Raw genomic sequence first — 23,558 nt, 5'->3', positions numbered from 1 at the left:
ACCACCAGTGTCAGTAAGGGAGAAGAACAATTACCAAGATCTAATCTGTTTTCTGAAAATAGTCACTCAAACAGCCGAGTGATTGTCCTCTCCAACTTCAACACCTGTAGGCTATTACCAGCTGCAATAGCAATAGCAATCATTTAGCAGCTAGTTTGGTCAAGAATATGGAGGTTCTACTTTACCCCTGAGTTGCATCATCCACTCTGAACCGGTAGTATAGCACATAGTAGGAGACAGAATAAACAAGACCCAGTAGGCTAATTGCCTTGTGCCATAACATAGAGGGAGGAAACTAAAAGCAAATCTCTATCCAACATAGGATGGGGAGCAACTCAGCAGTCAGGGATCCTTTCTTTTGCTGAGCAATTTTGAATGCCACAACGCTTGGGGAGAAAAATTAAAACAACATAAATAAATACAAATACATACAAATGCCCTGTATCAATGACTGCCAAAGGAGAAGCAGAGCAGGAATGTCCAACTGTGTCCAGAACCTGAAGGGTTCTGAGCCTTTTAGATCTGCTCAGACTTTCTCGCTTTTCAAATCCCATTTCAAGAAAACAAGCAAAACAAAAAAAGAAACATCCCACAATTTTAAGACATATAGGGAAAATACTGCAGATTCGTAGCAAGCTAAGTGATAACCAAGAACTGATAAGAAGATAAAAGCAACACAGGATATTGCCATGTGCTAGCTGGGCAACAAGTGAATACAGGCTGGAAGCATGAAGGATGTGAAAGGCAGCAATGTAAAACTCTGGCCTCAGGTTTATTTGGCTTTCACTGGCCTCAGTGAGACTTACATTCACAAATCTGATAGAAAATCTTATGAACTATAAAGTTGAAAGGGTTGTACCAATCAGCTAGTCTGACCTCATGCATAGCACAAGCCACAAGATTGCCATAAATTAATTCCTGCCTGAAGTAGAATATAACTTTTCAATAGGCATCTCATTTGATTTAAAGATTTCCAGCAGTAGAAAATCTACCACAACTCTCAGTAAACTTCCTTTCACTATAGATATTGTGTTTCATCTGCCAAGTTTCAATTCCCAGAGCCTGGGCCCTGACTTACTTTTTCTAGACTGAAAAACACTATCACCAAATGTTCTCTGTATAGCTAATTATAAATGGTGATCAACAAGTCACCTTTTAAGTACCTCTATATATAATTACAGGATAGGCTTTTGAGTCTTATCCATCAATACCTGGGATTAATTAACGTTAAATTCTGTAACGTTCCATTTATGACCTCTGCAGCAGCCTTTCCCATGGTCACTTCAAAAACAGCTCGCTCTTGGATCAAACGAGTTAGTCAAGTTAAAAACAGAAGTAGTTATGTCTCATGGCAACCTGGCAAGATACAAGGATATCACAATGCAGGTATGAAGACAATGATGGTCTGCTTAAGATCATTCAGCAAGTAAGCATCAGAACCCAGAGTAATGATAGTTATTCAGATTTAAAATCCTCATCCTTGCTCACAATGCCATCTTCCTGCACAAGACAAGACAGAAACTATTCTAAAAACAAAACAAAAACCCACATCCTGGAATCTCTCCAGATTTGAAGCAAAGCTTTTGAGCTATTTGCATGCAACTGAAAGCAATATAGAAAAAAATCTGCATAATAGCATCCTTCCTGATTATTTCAAGGCATAGAAAACATACCAAGTAAATGAAACTCTCAGGCCTGCACCCACAGCAGGCCCACTCACAGATTCTTATTCTTTTGCAACTTCAGAGGTGGTTGGCAAGACCAGTTCCAGCAGCCTAATAAGGCTTTACTATCAATTTGATTTCTAAGAACTAAGTAGTCAACAAAAAAAAAAAAGTCTGTCCAACAAATTCCAGTTTGCTAATGTAAACATAATAAAAAAAACCCCAACCCCACAACAACTTTAAAAACAAAATATTTGAAAGTCGGTTTCCTTTCTTTACTAGCTGCCAAGAGCAGAGTTCAGGGCTCTGTGCTTCTTGAGTTGATGAAATCATTAACACCTACAGCAGAGTCAGGAATGTTACTCTGCCCTCAGGACTTGGTAAGTAATAAGAAACTGGTGTCAGTTTCACATTTAAAAGCCAGTTCCAAGTAATAAATTTCAAATTTCAGATCCGGATGGAAGCCCAGCCAGAGCAGCATAGCAGAGGCTCAATTTAAAGCACTTCGCTCAAAAGGTATCAACACTGGCAAGCGTGCCAGCAAGATGCTTGTGAAAACAGTCAGAAGATGCCTACCACAAAATTATGCCTTGCTGCAAAATGCATCCAGCAGAGTGTGTGAAGAGTTACTGCAAAAAACAGTGAACAATACTCACAGCACAGAAAACATGATTAATTTTCTCTTTAGCCAGCCCTTTTGTTGCTACAGATGCCAGAGCAAGACTTAGGGAGACCTTGTGTGGCAACATCAGGCAGCAGGCAGCCAGCCTGGAAGCTAGAGAGCCAGCGTGAATTACAGGGTCTGTATGCATTTAGCAACTTCAATAAAGAACTCCCTTTATATTCATTACAACACAGTTCTGTCTGTGCTGTTACTGGGGGTGCTACAGAGGAGGCACTAACAGCTGGTCCTTGCAAGAGTCAAGGTCTTCTAACAGGATAAAAGTGGGGTGCAACCCTCTTTCCAACGATGTGGGTCTCAAGTGCCCCACAGCACATGGTGATAGCTTTTCCGTGGTTCATCTCCCTCTTCCCCAAACACAGCACAGGCACCAACCTAAGCAAGTTGTGTGTGCCCATTTCCATCTCATGGGAGAGGGAACTATGACTGGAAGTTCAATACCCATTCATTTATTTAGGGCTGCCTAAGAGAAGCACAGGCAGCTTTCCAGTGCATTAAAACACTTAAACCAACATTTCCCTGACTGTGCTACTTCCCATCCATGCCCTCCAGGCTTTAGGGCTGGTGCAAAAGATTCCACATAGTCACCTCTCTTCTGTTTTCATGTTCCTCAGGTGAATTCACCTTTGCATTATAAGGCACAGAGGAAAATAATTCCCACAATGATAACCTGCCACTTTGCCTATATTTCAAGTTCAAGGCAAGCTCTCTATCTTTCATCCCATTAGTACGGGATGCACAGAGCATCCTAACATGCCAATTTTCCTGCAAGTTTCTGCATATTTTGATGCATTTCTTTTGACACTAGTGCTATGTTTTGTTCCTTCCCACAAACATATGTCAGACACGCTTCCTGAAAACACCCCCTCTGACGTGTGATCCAGTGCACTGCTAGAACTATATGCCAATCTTCCTGTAAAATCCACTTCCCTGTGTCCTACCAATAGCCCAAGAGTCCAGGATTCTCAAGTCATTTCCAGTTCCCTGGATTAGCATCCAACGATGTCCTGTTTACATTTCAGGGCTGTGGTGGAAATAAACACCATAATGTCAGGACATTCCATCAGCAGGATTCCAGCGCAACCATGCTGGGCTGTGAGCAGAATGCTGAACCAAGTGTGGTCTGACTTTTTACTTTATCTTATTTCCTCTTACTTATAGTTCCATTACCTACCAGAGGACGCCTTCTAGTGAGTCAGTCCATGCAAGCACATACTGGAAGGGTCTTTACAATCGCAAAGTTACTAAACAAGGGAATTAACAAGTAAGCAAATAAACACAACAAGCAGGAAAGGGGTACTGGATCACAAAAAAAGGATTTTATTTCTTTATCAAACAGAATTTCAAGGCAACAAAATCATCCCTCTATCTGCCAGATGATGAAATTAAGACACAGATAAGGAAAAGCCGTTTCCTGGTTAAATGGTTGTAAGGACAAAATTCTGCTGTCGACTATGGTAGCAGTAAAACTAAAGATGAGTCAAAATTAATAAATTAATTTCAATTATTCTTATTTATATTTCACCTACTTAAGTATCAATACTTGAATAATCAGAAGCACAAATGCATCTGCTGTTAAATCTCAGCCAAGAGATATTTATTTTTATTTAAGTAGGTTATAAAATTTCCAGACTAGAAAACAGCCTGTTAGCAAAAAGGCTGTTCTGCAGTATGATTAAAAACTCTGTTTCTCACCCCAGTAATGTACAAACAAATGCTGTCTTCTCCATTCCAATCAGAATATTAAATGTAAATATTATGAAGAAGGATCTCTCAAGACACACAAGTTGGATGGCTACCAAGGACAGGCTGAAGGCTCTGAAAGCAATACTTTCTATGATGCACTGGATCTCTCAGAATCAGAGACAACAAAGAAACGAAAGATATACCAAGTTTGTATACTCTATCTGATTCAGTGCAAAAAACCTCTGCCCGATGATATTTTGTTGAGTTGCCTGTTCAATCTAGATTTCAAGTGTTGCCATTTCATGCACAGAAGAGTTACTGTACAGGTACTGATCCTTGAGGGAATATAACTGGAAACCAGACGATTGTGCTGCTGGAATGAATGCTTGCTCTTTGGGATTGAATTAGCATGGAAGTGGCTCCCTAGCACTTGTGTAAGATTCTCATCTTCAAGTTGCAAACCAGGCTAGAGCTGTCTTTAAGACAGTTTTGTACAATGCTTTAGTCCCTCAGATTTCATTTACTAAGACTGATAGCCCTGAAGACTATTTGGAAACTCTAGCGAGTGTGATGAGAGCTGTAATCTATCTAAATAAAGCAAGGGAGATAAGACCCATGTTCCAGGCTTGAAATGGTCTCCTTCCACACTTCTAGGTAGCAGTTATTAGCCACTATTCATCAAGTGAACTAGACCAGACAGATGCCTTAATATGACAACCACTTTGAGGACCTGCCTCGGGTACCACAGTGCCACACAGAACATTTTCCATTCTGTGAAATTTGATCGAGAATTGTATGGAAGCCTAAGCCTCACCACATTTAGACCATGATGCAAAACTCACCTCTTTGTCCAAAGCATAGTGTGAACTGTAGACTCAGAACCTCCTGGCACTTTTCCATGAACTGTATTTTTCTTTCTCCCCGTCCCTGAAGTTTACAAGCACATTGTTGGAGGCAGGTAGGGAGTTCTAGTACTTTTGCTCCCCCTGTTTGGGAAGCTGTTGATTTAAACCATGTGCACACAGTGAATTCTCAACAAGGACATTATAAATGCATGTAATGATGTGATGGCTGCTGGTGATTAGTGGAAAAAAAGAGAGGGAGGAGGAGTTTACTGGGTCTTGGGCCAGCTCCTAATGGACAAGCTTCCACATCACAAAACCAAGGACTGCAGCTGCCACAAATCACATCCATCAGCCATCTCCCCAGAACAGCCAAGCAGCAAATGGACAGGCATTGACCATGCTGCTCAATCCTAATGTGCTTCCACAGGACTCTGGAGTGCACTGCCAAGACAGGCTGTGAGCAAGTTTGATATATATTGCCCACGCTTTGCCTGCCACTTTAGCATCTTTAACAAATACTACACTAACTTTAAAAATAATCAGTGGCCCCAAGTTAAAAATAAATTGCAAGTTGGCTTTCATGAGAAAGCAACTGAGCCAATACCATTTATAGTAATTTGACGTGTCACTGAATAGCATCATTTTTATAAATACACTGAAAGCCGGACATGAAATAACTGGTTAACAGCTCCCTAATCACAAGGGCTTCCTCTGCTACACATTTTTCCTATTTATCCAATGGCTTCTGTTTTATATCTAGTTTGCTAATGGAAAAAGGGGAAGGGGGAGGGGGAAAATTGGCCTAAACTGATCCAGCAGATGCACGGAGCTGGGGCCTCAAACACTGGCTTCTTTTCTGCAGCCACTAAAGGGCGGTGGGGGAGAAACATTTCAGCAAAATTCTTTCTCTGCAGTAACTACCGCAGAAACACATTTCCCTCTGTTTGGAGCCACTCAAAATAACTGCAGCTCAAATGCCAGAATATTTTGTGCTCCCTGCATTTAGAAGAAAAAGAGATGGGAAAATACTGAAGAAAGTTCCTAGTACAGTGGTCTCAAAACAGCCATAGAAGGCTTCCAAAAAAGTACACTCTCACAAAGAAAGCAAAACAAATCTAGCCCCAAAATATTTGTTATTTAATGATCCCAATGTGTTTTACAACCATGTATAGGAAACACATTATTTTATTAGACCACTCATCTTCTAGGCCATGCAAACCATTCAGAAATTTAGAACAACTCTCTATACCAAATTTCTCACAACTGCCAGGAACACCTTTGCAAGCATGACTGTGTGCAGCAAAAGCATCTGTCATAATTTATGCATGTACTAAAATAATTAAATAAAAATTCCTCAGGTATATTAACTTCTGTCTGCACTGCTTAGGAGATAGGATGCATATTGAAGCCTGTGCACTTCCATAGTGAACATCCTGCCTTGTGTTTTTTCTAAATGGATGGGAGGACGCTTCACACTGTCATAAGATTATGAAACCAGAAAAAGGTGAGGGATTCACCATCTACTCAAAACTGCACTCACCTTTGCTCTGACCACTTTAATTTTAAGATACTTGTTAAATACTTTATGTTTTTAATCTACAAAGGTGGATAAGGGGGGCACTATACATGCAAGCAGAATGTGATCGCAAAAGTTGTCAAAATTCAACTCAGTAGCAGAGGCAAGAAGCAAACATCGGCCTTGTTTTTGTGTCCACAAGGCCCTTAGCTCCAGCGAATAAAGTTTCACTGGGTCCCCTCTTTCTCTACTGCAGTATTAGCGCTAGAAAATAGGCATGTCAATCTCCTAACCAAACTGTAAGCCTCTTCACATTGAAACTATGCCTATTTCCTGAGTCCTTGCAGTCCCATCATCAGCATCTAAAGGGAAAGTTTTCTTTCAATACAACTCTGTGTTGTGATGACTTATTTCCTAGTCAATTGTCAACAGTTTGTCTATCCAGAGTGGAAGGGAAGAGAGTAGTGACAAACATGGGAAGGCTAGTGGCATTGAAATAATCTTACCTCTGTACTCACTGCAGTGTGGGCAGGTTCTAGCCTCTAACCTATACCTCTTAAGTGCTTAGGACAGCCTGTGCTTAAAGCACCTCCAGGTCTGGGTCAAAACCATTTCTCTTTCTGAACACTACTAGTGAATTTCGGAAAAACTTAGCAATGTATCAATAGGAACTGGGCACTGAAGATCACTTCAGACTTAAACAACAAATGAAGTTTATTCACATGGTAGCTTTGATCCACGTTATGAAGCAGGCTGTTTACGGGTAAGTTTTATAATTCCCCCATAAGGCATCCCGACATAATAGGAGACAATCAGATTTAGGAATGACTGACTGCAATGCAGGACCTATGCCACCAGTAGAGTAGACAAAGGAGAAAGAAAAGCAAGAAGCAACTTTCAGTGGAACCGTGGACTCATGTGAGCCAGGGACACCATGAGATCTGTTCCTTCTCTTCTTCCCTGTGGCCCTCGGTTTCCTTTCACCCTTTGCAGTCACGTCACAGTGTTCACAGGAACAATCCAGTAGGTTTAGTTCTATAAAAAATAAGGCAGTATTTCAAAGAGAAGTGCCTCTCCTCTTGCTAAAGGGTGAGGGGAAAAATGTTACCCAAAATGGTTGGTATTGCTGGTCCAAATGAAGATGCTTTGCCTTGTGCTAGACAAAGTCAGAAGATGATGGCCCAGCAGTTATTGCCTTGATGTGCTGAGTGGGATTACAAACCAAGGCCTGCACTTTGTATGAAAAAGCAGCAAGCAGACTGCCAAGACCCCTCTCTAAATACATCTCAAAGTGGGTTATTGTGAGGAGTGTGAGCATTATGATCTCAGCTGCCAACAAGTACTTCTGCGGGAAGCAATTTGCAAGCAGGAACTCATTCTCCCAACAATCCAGGCTTTGACCCATATTCGTGCTGTGCAGTTAATCTAAGTGGAATTAGTGCTGATGAAAGGGGCCATATGGACAGCCCTTGACACAGAAATCTTATTTACCCACAGAAATTTCCGTGGCCAGCAGCATTGTAAGATACATCTTACATGCATGTGCCAAAGACACGTGCACTTCTCTCCAGTTGCCTAAACAAGTAATCCTGGACTATCCAACCCCAACTTTCTGTAAAATGGAAGGGAAAAATTTTGTGATTCCTAAATTCATGAAAAGCAAATAGAAGAGTGACTTTAAAGCATTTTTATATACCACACCGAACACCTACTTGTGTTTTCTGATTAGTGCCATGTTTGTCTGGGTCTAAACAGAGGATATCCCAAACAAACCTATTGTTATTCTGGTCCAATTACAAAACAAACACAATGGGTAACAACTAAAATGTGTTTTTCCATACTACTACATATTTGTCTCCCTTTCTTCTCAGTCTACAGCTCCTTTAGTGCTACCCCAGAATTGCTTAGACCAAAATTTCTAATTAAGAACTCTTTAGCTCTTATGAGAATGTGAGGCACGAGAAGAGTATAAAGTCAGCAAAGCAGGAGTTATGCTCGGACTTAGAACCTACTGGAAAGTGAGGCTTGTAACATTATTCCTATATATCTTCACAAAGCACATGGATTGTGTCTACACAAACTTTGGAGGACTCCATGCATATTCCTCACATGCAAGATAGCAGCATATCACACAGCTGTCAGAGAAGCATCCTTGTTAACATTCTTCAGTTTGTTTTATGAACTGAGATTTTGCAAAGGAGAAAAGCGAATAATCTGTCCAAAACCAGCACTAAATGATGGTACAAGAGTAGAGACAAGGCAAAGGTAGGTCCACCAGAGGTCCATGCACTGACTGAGTAAACAAGAACTTTTTTTTCCTCTGAGTTACATTATATGTGCTGGAACAGCTATAGTAGTTCAAGACTCTTTCTTTTCTTAAAATGCAATGGCAGATGGTGTTAACAATGCTGCAGTTGGATTCACTGTTGTTCAGCAAGTGTTAGCAGAAACATCATCTGGGGCCCTTCCTTGTATTTCTTTAAGTTTTCAATAATAAATATTCCTTATTTAATTACTTTCTAGCCATCCTATACACACTCATCTGGATTCTTCTGCAGGAGCGCGAGTTGAAGTATTACAGCAGTTCATTGCCTTTCATATGCTTTCATGTTAACCACTGAAATTCTAGATTGACTACTATTGACAGGTACAGAAACAATTCAAAAGCTCGTTGTTGCAGACATCCTAAAACTACCAGGCAAGCACAGAGCACGTACACAATGTCACCAGCAGAACAGGTACAGATCAAAGACAAGCAGAAAGCCTCACTGCTTTCCTGTATCCTGTCATCCCTGACCACCATCTTTGCCTGATGGGAGGACATTCTTTCAAAAGAACATGCAGAGAGAGCAAGGGCAACATTATATCTTGAGTCTGTCCCTGTGGGAAGATATGCTTATGCTTGCATGCCATTGCCCTGTTGCACATTCTGGAGCCAGATTACTCAGGATTCATTTGTCCCTGGCTTCTACAGTCACAGACAGGGCTGTATGTTTGAGGAGATACAGCAGGGATCCACCGTGGCATGTCTGCCATCAGGCCTGCAGCCCTGTGGAATGAGGCTGGCACAATATTCGCTTCCACCTTCCTACTGAACTTGGGGGTAAATTGCAATTCAGTACTGAATTAAAAAACATTTTTCCCAAGAAACTGGAAACCAGCAAGTGTTTACATTGGAGCTAAACTCTCCATTCCACCAAAGCAGTGTGTTGGAACAGTTATGCACTAGGACAGTCTTCTTAGATAAGAAGTGTTTGGGGAACTCCCAATAATGCCTTCTCCAGCCTGACATCCCACTTGGACAAGGATCGTGAAACACTAGACCTTTTCCCCTCCAAGTGGTAAAACAGTGTTAACATCTCTTGCATAAAAGACAACTCCAGTCCTGCTTTTGCTTCCTAAGCTAGTACTGTTCCCACAAATTCTGTATCAGATCCTCAGCTTGTTTACTCTGAAAGTTCCTTGGAGCAGTGGCAACTTCTCCTTCAGCTCCTCACTGGGGCTTAGCTATGAAGAATAATAATAGTCAAATCTGCATTGGCAACATCTTCTATGGCCAGGCATCAGGCCCAGAGAAAACATCAAAAATTCTCTGACTTTAAAGATATTCTCCTATGCTTGCACTGCATTCTTAATTACATCGTCGTTCACCTCAGAGGTGAGTTTGCCTTTGAACCCATTGATTATGATCACATTTTCACAGCAACACCTTCCAAAAACACTGCTAATACTGGACCACCCAGAATGGTAACAGAATGAAAAAATGGATAATGGGATGAACAATCTCAATTAATACAAAATACTAGACACTGAGTTCACTAAACAAGATTAGCACTGCTACTTATTGGTTACAATATCTATACACGAAGGGGTTTATGCCATGAGGTCATCCATTCCAAGAATATAAACACTTTAAAAAAGATGATAGGGAAAACCCAGGTACAGAAAAATGCCTGTACTTCCCTCTTCTGCATTAGACCCCCTTGCAAAAGGTCATTCTCCTTCCTCAAGCCTAGACTAAAGGCCTCCTGCAAGTGTTGTTCTCCTTAGGGTTCAGGTGACGATTTGTTTCAGACACAAACTCAGCTCTAAACTTCATGTTTTATGGATAAATGCACAGCCCACATTACCCAACACCCGATGGAAAGATACTCCTGTAAGATGAAGGTCAGAATGGACCATTATGATCATCAAAGACAACTTCTTGCAGAACACAAACTGCATATCACCTAACAACTTCTTTTTCACTATCTCTCATAGAAGTGGAAACAGACTTGTCACTGCATGGTTTAATTTATTTTTTTTCTAACTCCCATTTACAAAAGGCCAGGAGATGTCTCTTAACACCCAAAGACACTTCATCAATTCATGTTTGATGACCATTCAAATTCTGGATCAAGCTTACTCCTTGACCCTCCTTACCCAAGGATCACTAAATGCTTTACTAATATCTGTGAATTTAGTCTTGGGTCATGGCTTAAAGGAGTTCTCTTTCCCCTATTTCACAGGTAAAGAAAGAGAATTAGAAATCATAAAACTACTCCTATATGAAGCAGTGTTTGAAGAGCCACAGAGACAAAAAATGACAAAAAAACCAACACACAAACCCATCAGACTACAACAAAATTCATTGTACCTCAATGCCTCTAAATGTCTTCCGCCTTTGTGTAAATGTAACCCAACCTTAATTCTGCAGGATACAGGTTTCACCACAAGAATTCTTTCTGCAGTTTAGCAAACATCCACTGGTAGATCCAGTTCACTGGTAGATTACCAAATTGCAGTTGATCAGATAGTGTTGAAGAGAAAACATGTAGGAATCTTGCTCAAATATAATGTTCCTCCTAGTCTAGTAAGTATTTGTGACTGAGGTAATCAGAAAACATCTACACTACCACAAAGCTAAGAAATAGCTACAAGTTTGATGCCTCTGGCCAAATTCTTTGCTCACTCATAGAAGAACAAACATGACTGGCTTCAACAGGATTTACTTAGTATTTCAAAGGTGCCCTTGGTCTCCAGTGGGATGCAAGGTGTAAAATAGCTAAGAACTTTACCAAAATTTGCCCATAGACATCAAGACTCAGCTACCAGGTACAATTCCCAGTAGTTTTTACTAATGCCATTATTTTGTTTCCATCAGCACCACTTTTGTTTTGACTTGTTCAGGTGATTCTTTTCATTTTCCAGGCTGATCATAAACCCTATTCAATGTTCTGAGAAAGATACAGTCCCTTCCTCTAATTTGCTTTTGAACAAAACTAAGCACTGTGGTACTGCTTTCCCGAATCCCCTAAGTTTCACTTAGGGGATTCTGAGTTCTTCTCTCAGAAACATCAAGTAGGCTCCTCCATTGTGCATGATATGAACTGTTTGTGATCTCCACTGTAGACAATTATTTCCAAGGCCAGAGAATCCCTGTATGTGCTGTGGCATACCATGGAAAAGAAGAATACCTAGAGATATAAGACAGACAATGCAACTAGCAAAAAAAGTCTATGAAAAACAGTATTTGTAACCTTCAGGTTGTTAGAGTACCCTGGACAGGAGTCAGAAAGAACATGTCCTCTCCAATTTGGGGGGAGGGAAAGAAAAAAGAAAAAAAAAAATAGTAGAGAAGAGAAATGTTTTCCTTAGACTGGAACTAGGTTGAATGGCTCCAGCGCATGGAGAAGAAACACTACCTATACCAATAAGTATGAAATATGGCAATCTTAAACAGTGTGATTTGTATAGGATGACGAGGATGTAACACCATGAAGTTTAGCTCATCCTTTCCTCAGCATAATGCTTTCCTATTTTCCTTGCCAAAGCCATTGTTCTTCATGATGTAAGTTGACCGGAAGTTGAGAGCAGGGACAGTTACCCTCGTAACTGGCAAGTAACTTGTGCAAGGAATGCAGGGGAGCATGCATTGGCTTAAATTAAAGACGATATTCCAGCTGAAATGATTACTTGGTCCCTCTTGGCACGGTTGTTAAACTGCTACATTTTGCTACTGTAACAGGACTTTCTAACCTTGCTGTTTCTATACCAGTTTAATATTGATTTCTGTTGAAGTTGCTGCCAATGCAAGATCCTGAAATATGGGGCCCCACCACAGTCAGAAGGAAAAAAAGGTAAAATGGAACCAGGGAGGGGTTAAAGAAAACACAGAGAAGAACATTGTACTTGGCTGTACAAGTAACTCGTTAATACATCTTGAGAAATATCCTGGATTATCAACTGTAATAAAATCTCTCAACGAGGAAAACAGGGATGTCCTGGAGAACTATGAGTTCTGGTTTTCTGTGTTCACTTCATGCATGGTTTGAAAATATTCCCTTTATACAACTGGAAAAAGAAAAAGGGGAAAGAAAGAGAGAGAGAACGAGAGAACAAGAGAAAGAGAGAAAAGAAAATGAAGCCATGGGAAGCTCACTTTTCCCAGTAGCTAGAGATAGATTTAAGCATTGCCCCTGGAGAAAGACAGCAAAATACCATTTGGAACATGGATGGGAGAGCAAGGATACTGAAATAAAGGTTTTTATTTACTTCTTATTCACAGTCAAATTTAGGTGGGAGACTGACAGCCCAGTTGTTAGTTTGGGGGCAGCAGTTCCTCTATAGGGAATATATTTGAAGAAAGGAGGACGAAATGGAGCTCAAATAATGATCAGAGAACAAAATGGCCTACAAATCACACAGGTGTATGCTTAAGGTGGGCAACCGGTTGTCAGTCAAGACAACTTTAGAAGCAGCAGCAAAGAACTCAGATTTTTTCCTCTCAAAGTTGGCATAGCATGATCCTCTATCATCTGCTTTGGAGTAATCCTTTTGCCTATCTGTAAGCAACAGTTGGTAATATCTGTAAGATACAATCCAGAAACAGCCTTCTACACCATTACAGTACTAATTGCTTCCTCTGAACTGAAGAAGACTCTCCAAGTTTCCACATAAATTCCCCATTTCCCATTGAAACATAATGGCTTACTATGTGAACATTTCTCTCCCTCCTGCACCTGGATTTGTTTGAGTAGGAAGAAGTAATAGCCACGTTACTCCTTTATCTAAAGCAATAGAAGCCTCTAATATTCATGTTGATGTCCTAGGAACTCCACATGCCAGAAACATAGGATGAGTGACTGCATGCACTTGGATAAAAGACTACTTGGGGTTTTCTATTACATTTGCTTTAGTCCTGTCTTGATATGGTTGAAAACTACTTCAGCTTCCTACCTGTTGGAGTTAGGCTGGTATGTTTACTATTAACTAATTTTTTTTTTTGTAACAGCCAAGACTTAAAAACTAGCCTAATTTTTTTTTTTTTTTTAATCTAGTAGTCTGTTGCAAATTCTCATTAAGGCGCTAAACTCTGCTTTATCTCAGGCATGCTTTTAAGGAGGCCTCAACTATGTGCAGGGACAAAACACAGTAAGTTTTAAGAAAGGAAAAAGAGTAAGCAACAAACTTTATCTTCCCATCTTCATCATAAAAATGCAAAGCTACCCATATGGCCCACTGCAAAAGAATGCATTTCCTGGAGGCACTGTGCTGTCTCACTAATGCACACATACAAGATGTACTGTACAGATATAGGCTGGAGGTCACAAAATCCCACTGCTGACCAGCAAAAAAAACCAAAAAACAAAAACAAAACAACCCCTCATATTTCACAGTCAGGAGATTCTCACAGAGCCACATTTCACAACACAGCAGCTGAGTAAGGATTTTTAAAAACAGCAAAAACATCAAAGTATGTTTAAGGTCCCAGATACATGATTTCTGCTCAAAATAAAAACTGTCTGTTCCCACTGTTTAGAGGAAGAGAGACTTGGATGTGGTTGTGGGTTTATACAATGACATGCATGCACAGCATCCTGCTAGGAAGCCTGCAGATCCATGATGAGGAACATGAGCATGTGTTCATGCATCCCAGGACAGAAGTGTGATTGTAAGCTTATTCACATACTCACATGTTGATCAGGCAGGATGAAGGCAGAAACACGAGTTCACATACATGCAATTCTTACCTCTTCTCTGTATACAAAACAGATTTAGAGCCTAAGCGCAATAACTTGGCAGTCAGAAAAGAGTGATATTTCTCATGCAGAAAATACCACCCAAGTTGCAAAAGCCATTTTTCTTGCTACTCTTCCATTCCATGTGCATGTTGGCACCTCATGCCGACATGAAGTCATAGTATATTCCAGGAACAGCTCTAGGGGTTTTTTTTCTTTTTCTTTTTCCTTTTTTTTTAAAGAAGGAATAGTAGAAAGTTTACCAAAATTGGCTTAAATCATGAAGACCAAGACCCTGGAAGATATGTAGACACTTTAATCGCAGGACAACCATCCTCCAAGAGAAATCTCGGGAATCTGTGGGAATCTGTGTTCCTGTGAACACCAGCAGAGTCAAAACCACAGTGAGGTCATTTGATGTCTGTGGAAGAAGACAGAGGCTTCTGCAGGCTCTTATCCAGTTTTTCTGTGCTGTATTAATAACCTGGGACTTCTGGCATTCATAATGGAATCCAGTAATTTCTGGTAGACACAGAGGAGAATTATGTACCTTTCACTGTATATGACAGCATCAACTGAGGCTTTGAAATGACACTGTGGGTCTTGGATGGCTTCTCTACGCTTTTAATCCACTGGGTGCTTCAACTGGAACCCAAACAGTGCTTTTCTGTGATCTATCTTCATTCATAGACAATTATTTTTTAAAGCATTCTAGACCGTCTAATGACACAAAGGATTGGAAATGTGAACAGCTACTCTGCCTGCTGATTGCTGCTACCAATCTAAGATTTTCAATGACCCTAAAACCACAAAACCTATCTTCTCCAGTTGCCCAAAGCTGTGCCATAGGATCTATATCTTCTCCCTCCAACTTTTAACCCACCCACCATTTTAACAGAATGACAAGAGCCTCAGGCATTAAAGCATTTTTCAGCAGACACCACTGGAGTTCCAGGCAGAGAATTAAAAGCTGGTTTTGCTTTGTAGTGAGAAGAAATTATTCCAGCTAAGAAATACTCTGCAGAGAAAAGAGACAATGCCTTGGTCATCTCTATCAACTCTGAAGAGGCAAGAAACTCCCAGCGGAAATAAAATGTTACAGAAACCTACCACTAGCAAATATTGATACATCTTAAGTCCCTGGGCTGGCAAGCATAACATTAGACCATAACATTAGATTGGCATGGCCTGACGGAGCTGGAAAGAGTTTTCTGAAGCTACAAAGCCTCATTGTCAAAGGATGATAGTTACTCATTAATCTGTTTCCAGCCACACAGTTTTGGTGGATTGGTTAGTTCTGGTGAGTTTTTTGGGCTTAGACTGAAAGTAGAAAGAAACACTATGCATTGCTTAAAACACTGAGAAACAAAATGCACCAAATAATATCTATGCCAATCTTGCAGATCTGCTATTCAAAACTCTTGTTTCATAATCAGGGTTAAAGTGCCAGAAAATGTCCAGATAGAAGTGTAAAACTAATGACAGATATTCTTTCCTGAATACATTTAGCCACATGTACAGAGAAGAAAAGAATATATTATCAAGGGATTGAGAGCAAGTCCAAATACAGGAACAGTTTTATCAGATTTTCCAGCTTGCTGCATTAGTCTCAGTCACACAAGCAGCACTTTGCTTTGTCCTCTAAGCAAAGCCCAGTGAAAGAGCACAACTCCCTTTTATTCTGAAGCCTGTGGACTGCAGTAATTCAGGCAAGTTTTCAAGATCAGATGCCACAGAAGACAAATGGTCCCTGGGTCATGCTATTTTTAATGGTTGTCTCTCTGCCTTGACATCACTTCCATCTTACTTCTACAGAGGATAGCAGCTTTGGAGCAGCTTCCGTGGAGAAGATACGAAAGTCATATTAAAAAAAAAAATTAGTATGTTCTTACTATGAAAAATGTAAAGCAACAGTAGCTTTTTCTTAAGACCTTTGTGTTTAGAGGCACAATGTAAAGGTGATGGTCAAAATTTTCACTATTACTGATAAAGCACTGCAAGAATCATGGACAAACAACATAACAAAATACCCAAGAATCTAAAGTCCTGCATAAAGCCACCAGGTTTCAGAATCAAGGGAATGTTTGCAGACCGTCCAGTTCCATAAGTACCCTTCGCCATCTAAGGAAAAGAAATGTGCACTGTAAAACTGTTCTACTTTCACTCAGTTCAGTCATATGCTGTTCATGATCTTTGCTACCATGTGGGACAGAAGAGAGGAGAAGAGGAGGAGAAAAACTGCAGCTTCTTACCATCCAAAAGTCTGGAAAAGGTGAAAGGCATTTTTAGGAAAGGAAAAGGAAAAATCCACACAGGATCATCCTTAAAAGTTTACCAGAATCAGACATTCAATACAAAGAAAAGACCTGTTCATCAAGATATAAGAAAGAATTTTTTTACTGTGAGAACAATTAATCATAGCAACAACCTCCACAGGGATGTAGTAGAGCCCCCATCACTGAAGGTTTTCAAGATGCAATTGGACAGGGAGCTAGGTAATCTCATCTAGGCTTCATTTCCCATAAAAGGTTGGATCAGATGATTTTTCAAGGTCCCTTTCATTCTGGGCTGTTTCATCAGTATATGACCACTCAACTGCAGACTTGGTTAAATCATTCAAAGTTTGACATCCAGCTGACTGCATAGTAGATTCTACTTCCTGAAGAACTATCCAGAAGGACCAAGACTGCCAAAGAAGATATGCAGTTGATTTTTTACCATTGTTAGGGTTTCAATGTAACATCTGTCCAGTGGTAACACCAAAGTTACTTCACAGTGACAATAGGACTGGTTGGGCATTTACATCTGTGCTCATGTCCACGCTCTTTCAGCTTTATCACTATTGATTTTGGATTCTCTGCTTGCTGGACAATAGTATCTATATTACTATGATTTTTAACTGTACATCTGGAGAGAAACAGACTGATTCTGTCATCTTTTGCTTTCCAATTGCCAATTCTTAAGTCTAGACCACTAAAGTTTACGCAGAATCCCCCTTTGCTCTGCCGACCTCTAGCGACTTACTTCCAACTCTCCTCCATGCATTTCCTGTTCTGTCAATAGAGAAGCTGAGACAGCTGGAGTCACTAGAGGAAGGGGTCCCTGTTGGGAAATGCTAATGTGGCTAATGCAAAGTGGTTGTGACACAGTGGGCCACAGGCCTTCACATCTCTGAAGCTTCAAGGTGCACAAAAAGGTGCACAGATACAGGCACACAGAGGAACAAGAAGAACAAGAGACTTTTCCTGCAGAGGAAAAATGAAGAAATATAAAGACAGACATATGAGAGTAAGATATTTTTAAATCCAGTTGCTATAAGAGAAACTATGATTATTTCTAGCTTTAACAAAAAGTCTGACTGCGGCACATTAAGTCATGGCCTTCTAACTTTAATTTAGGTTTCTTGGATAAAACAGCACTGAGAGATCACAGCAGAGCCTTTTGCAAAAGCTATATAAAGCCTGCATAGAAGTCAGGGTACTTATATAGGTGGCTAACATATTTTCAAGTTCAAGAAACGTCAGGTTTGCTACCACTGACCTCTCAGCTTTCCAGACTAAAGTTAGCTCAGGTCTGTCTGTGTGCATCATGCATTTCCTGTTCTAAACGGTGGTGCAAAAATACTACACTGGTAAGTTGCCGTTGCTTTCCATAACTTCCTTTCAGCATCAGCTAACATGCATACTAATGGTTAGAGATGGAAGAAAAGCAAAGTGTAAGGTGTTCAGTACCATACCTGTCATGGCACAGAATCAACTGGTGTTGCCTCTATCCAATGGCAGTAATATCATTTCACAGAGACCTGCTATGTCACCAAATCAACTGGTTGTAAAGGACTTCAGAATTTAAAGTCAATAGCCAAGAGTAAGCTTACTGTTTATGTTATGAGGTTCACTAGAGCAAGTGCCTGTTTGAAACATCAAGCTTTGCAAATTCATCCACTCAAGTGGATATGTGAAGGGTTATTTTCTTGCTGTGGAAGAATGGACTTCTGGCAAATCTATACCATTTACACTATTCAGGTTCAGATAGGAGGCCTGAATACACACACAGATAAGCATAATCTGGGGAAAATGTCAAATGCAGAAGAAAAAGAAAGGTGATAATGGAAGACTAACCAGAGCCAAAAATTCTCAGAGGACAAACATTTCAATAGGTCCCAATCAGATCGTTAAATGTGGAAAAGCGAAATCAGTAGCTGTTCAAGTTCAAATGAAAGACAACTCTTGAAAAGAATAGACAGCTGAAAGAATGAGACAGAAGACAAACCATAAGGCAATGACAGAAAGAGTCATTCAGGACCAGATAAATATGGAACTCAAGAAATAACAGCCTATGGGGAAAAAAGTGCATGAGATGAATTTGAATTTTAAGGCTGTAAAATTCAGACAAGCCCAGTAATCTGGGAAGGCTGTGGTACTGTTCAGAGGCAGAGCTCTTAAAAAGCCTTCTCCCACTACTTGGCAAAGAATTTGATGCCTGTGAAACTTCAGTGGAGTGTAGCTCAAGACAAAAAATGCCACAGAGGCAAGACAATATCTGCGACATGACAAGGGAAAAATTTAGTTCAAGGTTTCTGGAAGCAACAGAGAAGGTGAGGACACTTTAAATGAAAGTTAAATCCATGGAAATGGGAATATATGAAGCCAACAGAGGAGTGAAAAGTCATCTGGGTCACCCCTACATCCTCTGTGCACCAATTCCGTCAACCTGGCAGATGCTGACAGATGCAAAAATAAAAAAAAGTGAAGGAAGAAAAAGTAACACTGAAACATCTGGCATTTATGGAAGCTTTTCTGATTTTTTTGCTAAAAGGTATCAAAAATCAAAGAGTATATTTTGGCTACCCTAAAAGTTTCATTTTGGGCAACTAGGACATCTAAGTTGTAGCTGAGTTGGGCAGAAAAGTAGGAAACAAACATTCCTGTACAGCGTGATTTATAGATGTGAGGAAATTGTACATGAACTGTAAAAAGGGAGAGCTTGTGTATCTCTGTGTGTGCATACATACATGTGTATCCACCCAAGATAAAAGCAAGGACGAGTGAAAGTTTTCCATAGAACAATTTGAATCTTCTAACCTAAACAAAGAATCTTACATTCACAAAAAGAATGTGAGCAATGATTTTCAACTCTTTTAATTAGGAAGCAAGCTTTCAAAATAATTCAGCATTTTTCTTACTGTATTATATTTCTCTCATCCTAGAAACTCCCTAATTCAATGGAGTCCACCAGTTTAAGTCTACCCACTCTTGCAGGGAGAGAAAGAGGAGACTCAGAGAAAAATGTTAACAGACTGTCAAATTTTGGAAAATATCGCATCTGCAACAAGTAGGGCAAATATGACTGACTGATAAAAAAATAGCCCCCAAAAAGATGATTACATAGAAATCAATCTCATGGACTGAGAGAGAATAGACTTTCAGAGAAGCCAAAATAAGAGTGCTGGCACTAACTCTGATGAGATCTGGATCCCACCCAGAATAGATAAGTGATTCAAAGTTAGGCAGCAAGTCAGTCTTCAGAATCACACACTGCTATTCCACACCACACAGACAAACACAGAGGATATACTTAGTGAACCAGAAATCCAAATCACTCGTCCTCTGGTCTAACTGCTGAGCCATATTCCCTCCTACCTCATCCCAAAGCCAAATACAGAGTAAGCAAGCCAGGATTCCCAAGGCCCTCTGCTATTCTCCTGAAGAAGGACTGAAGAGTGCAGTAGTGCATAGTTTCTTCTGCAAGTTCCATTGGAAAGTTAAGACTGGAGTACCACCAGATACTCATCATTATCTCTGTCTGCATAAGAGAATGTGTTCATAATTAAATTATAATTATGTTTGAAGTTAAAACAAGAGGGAAGGAAGAAGAGCTGCTTTTGGGCTGTTCAAAAGAACTGGGATAAGATAGTTTCGTTTTGTTTTTTTTCTAGACTGGGGCCAGAGATGCCACTAAGAGATATTTACTCATTTGTAAGAAAGGATAAAGTGCCATCAGTTTTCACTTCTCTAGTTACAGAACACACCCAGAACTGGACTATGTTCAGACAGGTTGGGCAGGGTATAGTTAGTGTTGATAAAGAAAAGACCCAGTAAGCACTGCCCAGAAAGTGGCACTGAAGCCTGACTCAAGAAAGCTGAGCTCCATTTAAAACCACTTAAAAAGGAAACTCTGTACAAATTAAGACTTAGTAATGAGTAAAAGATCAGAGGCAGAACTACATGCTGATTGTGAGAGAACTTAATTAAGGAAATTGTACCCATCTGCGCAGTGTTCAGATGACAACATGATCATTTCTAGAAATACAAATATTCCTACTTCACAAGAAAAGTCAGAATAGTGCCCAGGTTAAAGCCAGTTACATAACCTAACAGTGCTGTCTATGTATGTTCCTGATCTCTATCTTCTATATTAAGCACATATAGCAAGCTGAAGGTTCCTTGTAAAAATATTTTCAAGCAAAAACAAGGTCTCAATGTCAGACTCTGTATGGAGTTTGCATGGCAAGGTTTTGGTAGCACGGACTGGGGGGGTGGCACTACAGTGGCAGCTTCTGTGAGAAGCTGCCAGAAGTTTCCCCTATGTCTGACAGAACCAATGCCAGCTGGCTCCGAGTCAGACTCGCTGCTGGCCAAGGCTGAGCCCATCAGCAATCGTGGTAGTGCCTCTGGGATAACATATTGGAGAAGAGGAAAAAAACTGCAAAACAGCAACTTCAGCTGGAGAGAGAATTGAGAATATGCGAGAGAAACAGCTATGAAGACACCAAAGGCAGTGGGGGAGGAAGTGCAGGATCAGAGATTCCTGTGGTGAAGACCACGGTGAGGCAGGCTGTTCCCCTGTAGCCCATGGGGGTCCACAGGGGAGCAGATATCCACCTGCAGCCTATGGAGGATAATGGTAGGGTAAATATTCACCTGCTGCCTCTGGAGGACCCCATGCCAGAGCAAAGGAGCCTGTAAACCTGCGAGAAGCCCATGCTGGAGCAGGATCCTCACAAGACCTGTAGACCCACGGAGAGAAAAGCCCACACAGGAACAGGTTTGCTGGCAGGACCTGTGACCCCACAGGGGACTGATGCTGGAGCAGTTCATGAAGAACCCATGGGAAGGACTCACACTGGAGAAGTTCATGAGAACTGCCTCCCATGTGTGGAACCACAGACTGGAGCAGGGGAAGCGTATGAGGAGTCCTTCCCCTAAGGAGAAAGGAGTGGCATGTGATGAATGTTCCCCTGTGCTGCTTGCAAGCAGAAAGCAGAGAAACTGGGAGTAAAGATAAGCCTGGGAAGAAGGGAGAGATGGGGGGACGGTGTTTTTAAGATTTGGTTTTAGTTATCATTATCCTACTCTGATTGATTGGTAATAAATTAAACTAATTTCTCCAAGCTGAGTCTGTTTTGCCCATGATGGTAATTGTTGAGTGATCCCTCCCTGTTCTTGTCTCAATCCATGAGCCTCTCATTGTATTTTCTCTCCCCTTTGCAGCTGAGGAGAGTGACAGAGTAGCTTTGGTGGGCACCTGGCCTGCAGCAAGGGTCATCCCACCCCATACATAATTGATCAAGGAGTTAATAATTTTGAAACAGCTAAATTTCTGTCTTGCGTAACAAATAGTCAGAGCAAAGCTCTAAAGCATATCAGCAGAGTCAGATTTTGGCCAGTTTTGTTTGACAGCCGACTCTTTTCCTTCACCACCATGAATAGATCCAGTCTATTTCCCGCCTAACTGTGTAATTCAATTGTTTCAGAGGCGTAGTCTTTATATAGCACACATTAAATATAGTCCTGCATAAGATCCACCATGAGATTTTTCCTGCCTCCATACCTGATAACAGGTGTGGCCATTCTGACTCCACACTTGGCATTGACTGCTGCCCACAAGTCAAGGGCAATCCTACCTTTTACAAACATTAAATGCTTTTGGTGTTGTCACCAGGAAGCACGTCAGAAGTGACCGAGCAGTCAGCTGTGCGAAAAGCTCCCATGACTATATCTCAAACACACAACAGGGAAAGATAACAAGAAGGGCATGGACAAAATCATTTAGCAGAAGGTCCTTATTCAGAATGAGAAGATTTCCCAATAAACACAAGGACAAAAATCACGTGGACTCTAAATTGCTAATATCAGAGAGGCTAAAACCCCACAACCTAGTCTAAAAACAGTGCTACTAAAAACATCATTGTAACTGAAAGCCTCTTTAGCACTGAAACTTCCATATTACTCTCTTTTGACAACTTAACTAGCCTTTCAATTTAAAGCACTACATCTTGATTTGGCGAATGGAGATGCTGTTCTTTTAAATAAACCATCAGGTTCTTGCTCAGGCTACGTTCAGGTTATGTATAAAGAGCTAGATGGTAAAAAAATAAGTAAACAAACCCCCAAACAAAAATAAACACAACAGAATGCTCTCATTATATATGGCAACCTCTTTAATTAAAAAATATTTATTTTCTGCTAAGACCAGGCTTTCCCTTCTTCCTCATATCACCGAAACCAGCTACTGCATTACTTTTCAAAACAGACTCCCCTCTCCCCAGAATTAGTGCTGACATACACCTAGGAGCTTTCACGCATGTCTTTTCTTAGAATCATTGAATCTCCTGAGTTGGAAGAACCCACTAGGATCATCAGAATCCAACTTCTGGTCTCACACAGGATACCCCAAGAATCACGCCATGCCCCTGAGAGTGTTGTCCAAATGTTTCTTGAACTCGGAGAGGCTTGCTCTATGACCACTTTCCTGGGGAGCCTGTTCCAGAACCCAGGAAAACCTTTTCCTGATATGTAACTTAAACCTCTCTGGGGTCCTGTCATTGGTCACCAGAGAGAAGAGATCAGTGCCCAGTCTGTTTCTTCCTTGAAGTGCCCCATTGGAAAAGGGTCATTTTGGTCATTTGCCTTGGCCTTCTGAATGAATGGCAACTGTACGATCAGACAAACAACCGAGTTGCATTTGCAAGCGAAGCTTACAGTACCGTGCACAGTACACTCAGTGTATCACATATGTATACATTTACTCAGGAATTAAAGAAAACATAGCAGGAATGCTCATCATCAGGCCCTCAAAATTTGAACCTCTTAAATGCCAGGGAGGTGTGGGTGGGTGGAAGGTAATAGCAAAGAATTTTGTCATTCCTATAAGCTGAATGCAGCC

General features: G+C 40.7%; 1 protein-coding gene across 4 annotated transcripts in view; it reads right to left on the bottom strand.

Moving 5' to 3' along the window:
- Positions 1-23,558, bottom strand: part of DAAM2 (dishevelled associated activator of morphogenesis 2) — a 221,977-nt gene that overhangs the window by 140,886 nt on the left and 57,533 nt on the right. Inside the window, exon 1 of one of the 4 annotated variants that reach the window (XM_027681763.1) lies at positions 15,281-15,299. The exons of the other annotated variants lie outside the window; for them this stretch is intronic. The gene's annotated coding sequence lies outside the window, so the exon portion shown is untranslated. Of the gene's footprint in view, positions 1-15,280; positions 15,300-23,558 lie in introns of those variants that run through there. 4 annotated transcript variants of the gene reach the window in all.

This window comes from Neopelma chrysocephalum, unplaced genomic scaffold (genome assembly GCF_003984885.1).
Source record: "Neopelma chrysocephalum unplaced genomic scaffold, ASM398488v2 Primary Assembly neopelma1_61b, whole genome shotgun sequence".
In the NCBI taxonomy this organism is placed as follows: domain Eukaryota; kingdom Metazoa; phylum Chordata; class Aves; order Passeriformes; family Pipridae; genus Neopelma; species Neopelma chrysocephalum.
Note: the sequence above shows the minus strand (reverse complement) of the source record. Positions and strands in the feature narration are given on the sequence as shown.